Source organism: Triticum dicoccoides, chromosome 7B (assembly GCF_002162155.2).
Source record: "Triticum dicoccoides isolate Atlit2015 ecotype Zavitan chromosome 7B, WEW_v2.0, whole genome shotgun sequence".
In the NCBI taxonomy this organism is placed as follows: Eukaryota; Viridiplantae; Streptophyta; class Magnoliopsida; order Poales; family Poaceae; genus Triticum; species Triticum dicoccoides.
The window spans coordinates 468,585,612-468,597,911 of record NC_041393.1 but is presented as its reverse complement, the minus strand read 5'-3'; positions in this window follow the sequence as shown (position 1 = coordinate 468,597,911).

Below are 12,300 nucleotides of genomic sequence, written 5' to 3'. Positions count from 1 at the left end.
GAGAGGTGAGAGAGAGAGAGGGGGGGGGGGAGAGAGGCCCTAGGCTTGACAACATTCATTATTATGTGAGCACCGAGGCCACACTACCAGGGTGGGAGGGAGGATAACTGGCAGATGAGATGACATGTGTTGAATAAAGGATGTGGACCTATTGGGGTCTTCGGTCATGGCTATTTGGTTAGGGGGGTGTGGTATCTTTCCCATTGCAACACATGGGCTCTTTTGCTAGTGTAAACAGAAAAAAAGATGGTTTTCTTTTGAACAAAAAAACAAATTTATGCTTTCACCGGTCAAATCTTGAGCATTCACGTTTAATAAAATTTGCTTCAATGTTTGTTCTCAATACAACAAATTTATGCTTCCGTCAACTGAAAAGGGTTAATGAAATTTGCTTCAATTTCATGGATTTTTCATGGTATGCTTTGAACAGAACACGTTTGTGCTTCCCATGGTATAACCGATTTTTTGTGTATTGTGTAACAATATGATAGATTGCTTCAAAAGGATCATGAAATTGATTCCATCGACTAGATAATTTGCTTCAAACGAAATAGTAACTTGTTTCCACCTAGAAGATTATTTTGTCTTTCAACATGACACATGCTTCTAATGAACTGGGATGAGTGCCCAATGAAATACAAGTTGCATGTACCAAAAGGATAATTTTCCTCCATGAAGAAACAATACAGATACATAATTATGTTTTTAATTACTTGCGTTAATTGGTTTCTGCTTTGGCCGCAGTGTATCTCCTTAAGATGGGGCAGTGAGCACGAGCACCGATGCCAACGACTGTGTCGTGTGGCTACAGGAGTTTCTCGATCAATTGCATCGATGGAGCTTCAAGGGAAGGAGATGAGAAGCCGTAAATTGCGGTGCATGCTACTACTTGTGAGCTGCGTTGGGGTTTCCTCAAAGAGATGATGATGCAGTATAGTAGAGATAAATATTTTCCTTAGTTAAGAACCAAGGTTACCAATCCAGTAGGAGAACCACGCAATACCTCGTGAACAGCACCTACACACAAAATAATAAATATTTGCACCCAACGCAAACAAGGGGTTTTCAATCCCTTGGCGGTTAATTGCAAGGATCAAATCTCATAGTGATAGATAGATAAACAAAAACGCAAAATAAAATAAAAAATAAATAAAGTGTAACAAAGTATTTTTGGATTATAATATATGATAAAAATAGGCCCGGGGCCATAGTTTTCATTAGAGGCTTCTCTCTTGAACATAGCATACGGTGGGTAAACAAATTACTATCGGACAATTGATAGAAAAGTGCATATATAGTTATAACGATATCCAAGACAACGATCATGTTATAGGCATCACGTCTGAGACAAGTAGACTGACTCCTGCCTGCATCTACTACTATTACTCCGCACATCGGCCGCTATCCAGCATGCATCTAGAGTATTAAGTTCATAAAGAACGGAGTAACGCCTTAAGCAAGATGACATAATGTAAACAAAGTAAACCCAATTAATATGAATAAACCCTATCTTTTTATCTTTAATGGCAACGATACAAGTACGTGTCATGTCCCTTTCTGTCACTGGGATTGAGCAACGCAAGATCAAACCAATCACAAAGCACCTCTCCCACTGCAAGATAAATCAATCTAGTTGATCAAACCAAACGGATAGATCAGAGATAAATACAAAGCTATAACAATCATGCATAAAAGAGTTTAGAGAAGACTCAAATAATATTCATGGATAATCTGATCATAAACCCACAATTCATCGGATCCCAACAAACACACCGCAAAAAAGGATTACATCGAATAGATCTCCAAGAACATTGAGGAGAACATTATATTGAAGATCAAATAGAGAGAAGAAGTCATCTAGCTACTAGCTATGGACCCGTAGGTCTGTGGTAAACTACTCACACATCATCGAGGGGCAGCAAGGTTGACGTAGATCCCCTCTGTTGGGGATATAACTGTTAGGTATGACCCGCCCAGGAGGGGCCGGGTCATACCACTGGCGATTCATGAAGAGAAGGCCCAAGAAGATGTTGAAGATGGCGCTTCATAAAGCAAGCTTATTGAAGGCCCAAGCCCCGTAGGAGACTTGAGGCCCATGGGTATAAACCGCCATATGTTTAACTTGTATGTTAAGGAAAGCTTAGTTTGGTCACCGAGCCGGACACGGTGTGTATGAGCCGGTCGGGACTCTGTAAGCCGCCGGGCATCAACCTGTGTATATAAAGGGGTGACCCGGCGGCGGGTGAGAACAAGAAAAAAGAGATCGAGAACTAGGTCAAGCGTATTCGCTCCCTGGTAATCGAAACACAAGCAATACAACCTAAAGCAAGAATAGGCTTTTACCTCGTTGAGAGGGGCCGAACCTAGGTAAAACTCTCGGTGTCCTTTGTCCCATTTAACCCCTTCAAGCTAACCTAGGAGCGATGGCTCCACACCTAAGTCCTCTTGATAAGGCATCTGCCGCGTTAAGTCCACGACAGTTGGCGCCCACCATGGGGTCAGCGCACGGTGGCTTCGAGTTCTTGAAGGGAAACTTCACAGGGATCAAGGGATACGCTGTGGGCCGGATGACTAAGAGCCGTTGCGGCAAGCTCTACATCGACGACGTGAGCTGGGGCCCTGAGGCCGGCTCAATCGAGTATGGGTACTAGGTCCCCTTCGGCGGAATTCATGTCTTCATCAGCAAGATCGGTGAGTCGGAAGCTGAGCCGGACACCTGCGCCGACATCGTCAAAACGGCTCAGCGCGCACGACCCGCCAAGATTCAAGCCTCCCCGAAGCGTGTCTTTGTTGGCTTTACTCAAGGAGTGGATCTAGAAGGAGGATCTGTGTCCGGTGGAGAGACGACCGTCTACTCAGGCGATGAGTCCTTAACAGGTGAGACCAATTCCATGTACCAAGTGCAAGATGATAGGCTTGGGGGCTGTTCCAATGGCGACAGTATTCTGGACCCCTATGATCCGCCAAACCGGGTTGCGATCTTCATGGTCGATATGCAGCCGGGGCAGAATTCTTCAGATACTGTAGAAATGATTTCCAGTTCAGCGACGGCTACGGCAACCGGGGCAGGAGGCCCCGTGCGCCCGCCGGCTCAAGTTTTATCTGAACTGTTGGAGGCTCTGGCAACGTTGCTGACGGTGGAGGTAACCCCAGCAAACCAAGCATAACATAATGTGGACGTTGCAAAGTTACGTGATGAGATAGCTCAAGCTAAGGAGGATCTTAACGCTGAGAACACATGGATGGCGATGGAACGACCTTCTTTGGAAAGGGAAGCAGAGCGGATTCAAGCAGAAAATTTTCGCTTGAGCTTGGACTAGAACACATCGAACGTTGTCTTTAACAAAAGGCATACATGTCGTTTACCCCTGGTTTACGATGCAAGAAACCTTTTCAACACGCCTGGGGCAGGAACCAGTAACCCGCCTGTTGTGGATCGGGTCGTTGAGGCGCCTGCAGCTGGAGCACCGGTTCCGCCACGTACTGCAAACCCCCCGCCTTTAAACCTGATCCCTCCTCAGCATGTTCCGACGCCCCTGGGTCATTATTCTAACCCTCTGGATAATATGATCGCCGCAACCAACCGATTGGCGGCTCTCCCTGTTCAAGATGAGTCACCAGCTATGATGGAGATACGGCGAGCTAGAGAACTTCTTCAGACAGCTGTGGCTCAACAGGCGGCTTATTCATACAGTCGTGAACGGATTCACTCAACCCCGCGTCCAAGCCGGAGTTACAGCAGGCACATGGATTCGCCGGCTGTGTCGAGTAGTGAGCGACACCACCAGCCTCATAGGCCTGACCCGCCACGTGCTAGTAATGATGCTTAGGCTTTGGTGGACCAGGGAAGAGCGCGGTGTGAGGCAAAGTAGGTGGCTCAGCAACAATCTTCGGCTTACCCATCGACGTCTCTGGAGGCAGGTGTGACCTCCAGGACCCTTGGCGTGCCATGTTTAGTGCCCGCTCTACGTAACGAGTGCTTGCCTAAGGATTTTAAGGGTCCTCATAAGGTGCCTAATTACACGGCGGATCAACCCCCAGAAGTTTGGATTGAGAGTTAATGAGATGGCTATGGAGATGCTGGATGTTAGCGATGTTGCATGTGCTAAGTACTTCACCATGATGTTGGATGGGCTGGCGCGTACCTGGCTAAAAGGATTGCCTGCTAACTCCATTAGGTCATGGGCTGAGCTGAAGGCGCATTTTATTCAAAATTTTAAAGACACATGCAAGCAGCCTATGTCGATTCTAGACTTAGACTCTTGTGTCCAGGGAGAAGGCGAGTCAACAACCAATTGGGTGCGCCGGATCTCGGCCGTTATCCACTCATCAGATGGTATCAACGCCGGTTCAGCCGTCCTGATGTTGGAAAAGAATTGCCGGTTTCTTCCTCTTAAACAGAAGCTGCGGCGGCTTAAGCGCAACTGTAATGATATGGGAAGTTCATGGTGGCTCTCATCAAATATGTCGATTCTGATAGTACTAAAGACCCTGAGTCTGATGAGGAGAAAGCCGACAAAGGGAAAAAGAGTGGCAATGCGAAAGGACATCATAATATGGCGAGTCAAAGTGGCAACGGTAAGCGCAAAGTCGGCGGCGGTTTAGACTTTGTGGCTAACACCAATGCGCGGAATAATAATCAGCATCGTAAGGGGAAAGCGTCAACGCCGGGTTTGGAGGGCCAAAGTTCATGCTCCAATTTCATCACATAATGGTTCACCATACGTGCATGCTACGGGAATCACAAACTATAACACAAGTATCTCTCAAATTCACAACTACTCTACTAGCATGATTCTAATATCACCATCTTCATATCTCAAAACAATCATAATGAATCAAACTTCTCATAGTATTCAATGCACTTTATATGAAATAGGGATGAAAATGGAGTGGAAACTTTCCATTTTTCCGGAGCAAAAATGGAAACGGAGAGGAAATATGAAAACGGAAACGAAAATTTGCAAAACGGAAGTGGAAATGGAATTTTTTATGCGGAAACGGAAACAAAAACGGAACGCTGTTTTATGGTGGAACATGCATGAAAATGGAACTTTCCGTTTCCGTGAATATGGAATTTCTGTTTTTACTATAGACCTATATAGCTGCTTTGTAGCCCAACCACCAAAGAGAACACAATGACACAATTAGTAGAATGGATCTAATGCCCAACTTCTACTACCACACATGTACTCAGCTTGACCCTATACACAATTGTCCCTACAATACTACGCTAAGTTGCTAACATAATGATATTATTTTGTAGCATGTTAACAACTCATTAAATTTGTTTGTTTTTGTGTGTATTTCTCTATGATTCAAGGAGTTTTTAAGTTCCGATCAATGCCTATTTCTGTTTCCGTATCCGCTTTGTATTCGCTCCGTGTCCGTTTCCGGTAGTATCTGTTTCCGTATTCATTTCCGGGGTTTCTGTATTCGTTTCCGCTTCTGCAAAAAAATATGAAAACAAATATGATAGCACTCAGTTCCGTCCGTTTCCGCTCCGTTTTCATCCCTAATATGAAAGTCTTTTTTATACCCATCTTGGATGCCCATCAAATTAGGACTAATTTTATAACCAAAGCAAATTATCATGCTGTTCTAAAAGACTCTCAAAATAATATAAGTGAAGCATGAGAGATCAATAATTTCTATAAAATAAAACCACCGTCGTGCTCTGAAAAGATATAAGCGAAGCACTAGAGCAATATTATTTAGCTCAAAAGATATAAGTGAAGCACATAGAATATTCTAATAAATACCGATTCATGCGTGTCTCTCCCAAAAGGTGTGTACAGCAAGGATGATTATGGTAAACTAAAAATCAAAGACTCAAATCATACAAAACGCTCCAAGCAAAACACATATCATGTGGTGAATAAAAATATAGCCTCAATTAAAGTTACCGATAGACGAAGACGAAAGAGGGGATGCCTTCCTGGGCATCCCCAAGCTTAGGCTTTTGGTTGTCCTTGAATTTTACCTTGGGGTGCCTTGGAAATCCCCAAGCTTAGGCTCTTGCCACTCCTTATTCCAAAATCCATCAAATCTTTACCCAAAAACTTAAAAACTTCACAACACAAAACTTCAAATTTCGTGAGCTCCTTAGTATAAGAAAATAAACCACCACTTTAAGGTACTGTAATAAACTCATTCTTTATTTATATTTGTGTTAAAACTACTATATCCAACTTCTCTATGGTTCATACCCCCTGATACTACTCATAAATTCATCAAAATAAGCAAACAACACACAAAAACAGAATCTGTCAAAAACAGAACAGTCTGTAGCAATCTGTAAATTTCGAATACTTCTGTAACTCCAAAAATTATGAAATAAATTGTTGGATGTGAGTAATTTGTCTATTAATCATCTGCAAAAAGAATCAACCTAAAATCACTCTCCTGTAAAAAATGACATCTATTCTCGTGAGCGCAAAAGTTTCTGTTTTTTATAGCAAGATCGCAAAGACTTCACCCAAGTCTTCCCAAAAGGTTCTACTTGGCACAAACAATAATTAAAACATAAAACCACATCTAAACAGAAGCTATATGAATTATTTATTACTAAACAGGAGAAAAAGCAAAGAACAAAAATAAAATTGGGTTGCATCCCAATAAGCGCTATCGTTTAGTGCCCTTAGTTAGGCATAAAAACAAGAATAGATCTAGGTATTGCCATCTTTGATATGCAATCCATAAGTGGCTCTCATTATAGATTCATAAGGAAATTTAATTTTCTTCCCAGGAAAGTGTTCCATGCCCTTCCTTAACGGAAATTGGAATCTAATATTTCCCTTTTTCATATCAATAATTGCACGAATCGTTCTAAGAAAAGGTCTACCAAGAATAATAGGACATGTAGGATTGCAATCTATATCAAGAACAATGAAATCTACGGGCACATAATTCCTATTTGCAACAATAAGAAAATCATTAATCCTTCCCATAGGTTTCTTAATGGTGGAATCTGCAAGATGCAAATTTAAAGAATGATCATCAAATTCACGGAAACCTAGCACATCACACAAAGTTTTTGGAATCGTGGAAACACTAGCACCCAAATCACACAAAGCATAGCATTCATAATATTTAATCTTAATCTTAATAGTATGTTCCCACTCATCATAAAGTTTTCTAGCGATATAAACTTCTAGTTCAAGCTTTTCTTCATAAGATTGCATCAAAGCATCAACGATATGTTTAGTAAAAGCTTTATTTTGATTATAAGCATGAGGAGAATTTAGCACGGATTGCAACAAGGAAATACAATCTATTAAAGAACAATTATCATAATTAAATCCCTTGAAATCCAAAATAGTGGGTTCATTGCTATGTAAAGTTTTGATCTCTTCAATCCCACTTTTATCTTTTTTTGCATCTAGATCTAAAAACTCCGAATCATTGGGGCGCCTTTTAAATAAAGTTGACTCATCTCCAGTCTCATCCTTATCAAGATTCATATTGGAAAATAGATATTTAATAGGAGTCGCATCAATCACTTTTAGATCTTCATCATTGTTATCATAAAAACTAGAAGAACACGCTTTCACAAACCAATCTTTTTTAGCATGCATCCTAGCGGTTCTTTCTTTGCACTCATCAATGGAAATTCTCATGGCTTTGAGAGACTCATTGATACCATGCTTAGGTGGAATAGATCTAAGTTTCAAAGAATCAACATCAAGAGAAATTCTATCCACATTCCTAGCCAACTCATCAATCTTAAGCAATTTCTCTTCAATCAAAGCATTGAAATTCTTTTGCGAACTCATAAATTCTTTAACACTATTCTCAAAATGAGAGGGCATCTTATTAAAATTTCCATAAGAGTTTTTGTCGGAATTACCATAATTATTAGAGGAATTACTAGGAAACGGCCTAGGGTTGAAATTGCCTCTATACGCGTTGTTACCAAAATTGTTCCTACCAACAAAATTCACATCCATAGATTCATTATTATTCTGAATCAAAGTGGACAAAGGCATATCATTAGGATCAGAAGAAACACTTTTATTAGCAAACAATTTCATAAGTTCATCCATCTTTCCAGTCAAAACAGTAATCTCTTTAACCGCATGAACTTTTTTACTAGTGGATCTTTCAGTGTGCCATTGAGAATAATTAACCATAATATTATCTAGGAGCTTAGTGGCATATCCTAAAGTGATTTTCATAAAAGTGCCTCCTGTGGCCGAATCTAAAAGATTTCTAGAAGCAAAATTCAATCCGGCATAATTTTTTTGTATAATCATCCACAAATTCAAACCATGTGTAGGGCAATTACGTATCATTAATTTCATCGTCTCCCAAGCTTGTGCAACATGAAAGATCGTGGATGTCGCCTAGAGGGGGGGGGGTGAATAGGCGCTTTAAAATAATTATGGTTTAGGCTTGAACAAATGCAGAATAAACCTAACGGTTAATTTTCAAGCACAAAACCTAAAACAACTAGGCTCACCTATGTGCACCAACAACTTATGCTAAGCAAGATAAATAACTATGTGATAGCAAGATATATGACAAGAAACAATATGGCTATCACAAAGTATAGTGCATAAGTAAAGAGCTTGGGTAAGAGATAACCGAGGCACGCGGAGACGATGATGTATCCCGAAGTTCACACCCTTGCGGATGCTAATCTCCGTTTGGAGCGGTGTGGAGGCACAATGCTCCCCAAGAAGCCACTAGGGCCACTGTAATCTCCTCACGCCCTCGCACAATGCAAGATGCTGTGATTCCACTAAGGGACCCTTGAGGGCGGTCACCGAACCCGTACAAATGGCAACCCTTGGGGGCGGTCACCGGAACCCGTCAAATTGCTTGGGGGTGATCTCCACAACCTAATTGGAGACCCCGACGCTTTCCCGGAGCTTTACACCACAATGATTGAGCTCCGAACACCACCAACCGTCTAGGGCGCCCAAGCACCCAAGAGGAAGAAGCTCAAGGGCACCAAGCACCCAAGAGTAATAAGCTTCTCAACTTGTAACTTCCACGTATCGCGTGGAGAACTCAAACCGATGCACCAAATGCAATGGCAAGGGCACACGGAGTGCCCAAGTCCTTCTCTCCCAAATCCCACCAAAGCAACTAATGCTAGGGAGGAAAATGAGAGGAAGAACGAAAGAAGAACACGAAGAACTCCAAGATCTAGATCCAAGGGGTTCCCCTCACTTAGAGGAGAAAGTGATTGGTGGAAATGTGGATCTAGATCTCCTCTCTCTTTTCCCTCAAAAACTAGCAAGAATCCATGGAGGGATTAAGAGTTAGCAAGCTCGAAGAAGGTCAACAATGGGGGAAGAATACGAGCTCTAAGGATAAGGTTCAATGGGGAAGAAGACCCCCTTTTATAGGAGGGGGAAAATCCAACCGTTATGTGCTCAGCCCGCACACGAGCGGTACTACCGCTCGAGCGGAAGAAGCAGGGAAATGGAGCAACAAAACAAGAACCTTGGAGCGGTAGTACCGCATAAAAGCTGTACTACCGCTCACCCCAGCGGTACTACCGCTCACGAGCGGTACTACCGCTCCTACTGCCGCTACTACTGCTGCTGAACCCAACACGAGAAAACCACGTCTCGAGTCGAGGCGGTACCAGCGCGGAACCGGAGCCGTACTACCGCTTATGGCCATGGGCGGTACTACCGCCATGGGACAACGGTACTGTCGCTCCGGCCCAGTGGTACTACCGCTGGCGCCATCCTTAAGACACTACCGCGAAAACACAGTATACTCCAAGGAAAACCAGAACTGCCATAACTTCTGCAAATGAGCTCCGAATTGAGCAAACTCAAGCTTGTTTGAAACAAGACAACGAGTAGCATCAAAACAGGGGAGGTATGCTTAGAAAACAAAGGAGTGACACCTCCAACAGAGAAGAACCGGCATACCCTCCAACATCGAAAACATCATCGAAGATGCAAGTGAACTCCGTTTTCGATGAACTCGAGCTTGTCAGAAAATGACCAAAAGCTCCAAATCTCACAAGGAGAAGAACCGAACAAGAACCAATAAAGATGATGCAAGGATGCAATGGTTTGAGCTGTCTACGAACGATACGATTAAGATACTCATCGAGAGCACCCCTTGATAGTACGACAATCGATCCTATAACCTGGTCTCCCACAACTACCATGAGACCGATAAAATAGAAAACCTATCAAGGGCAAACCTTTGCCTTGCACAAGATCCACTTGAGCTAGATGATGACGATCTTGACTCCCTCAAGTTGGACCACCTTTCTTGATTGCGTTGGCTCGATGAAGACTAGTTGATTGCTGCCCCATACTCCACTGTGGGTGAGCCTCTCTTCCGCACATCTTCACAAGTCCATTGTCACCACAATGGACGGCAAGCTTCAAGCATTTGATCTCTTCGTGATGCTTCACTTGAACTTGCACACCACAACCTAACCCCACAAATAACTCTCACGAAGATCATGGGTTAGTACACAAAGCGTAATTGACAGTGCTTACCATACCATGGGATCGCTTGATCCCTCACGGTACATATTCTACGCTTTGTGTGTTGATCAACTTGATTCACTCTTTGACTTAGTCTTGATCAACCTTGAATCTTTCCAACTCTCTTCATTTGGATGATGTCTTGAAGGTAAACAAGAATTATCACACAATCTTCTTCTTCAAGACATGCTTGCAATAAGCTCAACACTCACATGACCAATCTTTGGATAATTCCTTAATAGCACCTTGGTCAACTCATAAACTCCTTGAAACCAACACATGGACTTCAAGAAGAGCCTATGGACAGATCCTTCAAATATAACTCAAGACAACCATTAGTCCATAGAGATTGTCATCAATTACCAAAACCAAACATGGGGGCACCACATGTTCTTTCACAACATGCTCATGATCAAGTTGCTTAAAATTCATAATATCGTTCCTAAGGGAGATGATCTTAGTGGGAGGAAAATACTTAGAGATAAAAGCATATTTTCACTTGTTCCATGAATCAATACTATTTTTAGGCAAAGAAGAGAACCAAGCTTTAGCACGATCTCTAAGCGAAAACGGAAATAGCTTCAATTTAACAATATCATTGTCCACATCTTTCTTATTTTGCATATCACACAAATCAACGAAGTTGTTTAGATGGGTTACGACATCTTCAGTAGGAAGGCCAGAAAATTGATCTTTCATAACTAGATTCAGCAAAGCGGTATTAATTTCGCAAGATTCAGCATCAGTAGTAGGAGCAATTGGAGTGCTAATAAAATCATTGTTGTTGGTATTGGAAAAGTCACACAATTTAGTATTATCTTGAGCCATCGTGACAAGCAAACAATCCAACACACAAGAATAGAAGAAGCAAGCGAAAAGAGACGAACGGAAGAGGGGCGAAGAAAAGGAAATGTTTTCGAAAAAATCGTTTTAGAAGTGGGGGAGAGGAAAACGAGAGGCGAATGGAAAACAATGTAATGCGAGGGAGAAGAGTTTATAATGGGTACTTGGTATGGCTTGACTTGACGTAGATCTCCCCGACAATGGCGCCAGAAATCCTTCTTGCTACCTCTTGAGCTTGCTTTGGTTTTTCCCTTGAAGAGGAAAGGGTGATGCAGCAAAGTAGCATAAGTATTTCCCTCAGTTTTGAGAACCAAGGTATCAATCCAGTAGGAGATGACGCACAAGTCACCTAGTACCTGCACAAACAATCAAGAACCTTGCAACCAACGCGATACAGGGGTTGTCAATCTCTTCACGGTCACTCACAAAAGTGAGATCTAATAGAGATAGTAAAGTGAATATTTTTGGTATTTTTGCTGTATAGATTGGAAAGTAAAGATTGAAAAATAGTGAATGAGATTTAAAGAGATGCAAATATAATGGAAAAGAGACCCGGGGGCCATAGGTTTCACTAGTGGCTTCTCTTGAGATAGCATGTATTACGGTGGGTGAACAAATTACTGTCGAGCAATTGATAGAAGAGCGCATAATTATGATGACATCTAAGGCAATGATCATGAACATAGGCATCACGTTAGTGTCAAGTAGACCGAAACGATTCTGCATCTACTACTATTACTCCACACATCGACCGCTATCCAGCATGCATCTACAGTATTAAGTTCATAAGAACGGAGTAATGCATTAAGCAAGATGACATGATGTAGAGGGATAAACTCAAGCAATATGATATAAACCCCATCTTTTTATCCTCGATGGCAACAATACAATACGTGTCTTGCTGCCCCTACTGTCAATGGGAAAGGACACCGCAAGATTGAACCCAAAGCCAAGCACTTCTCCTATTGCAAGAAAGATCAATCTAGTAGGC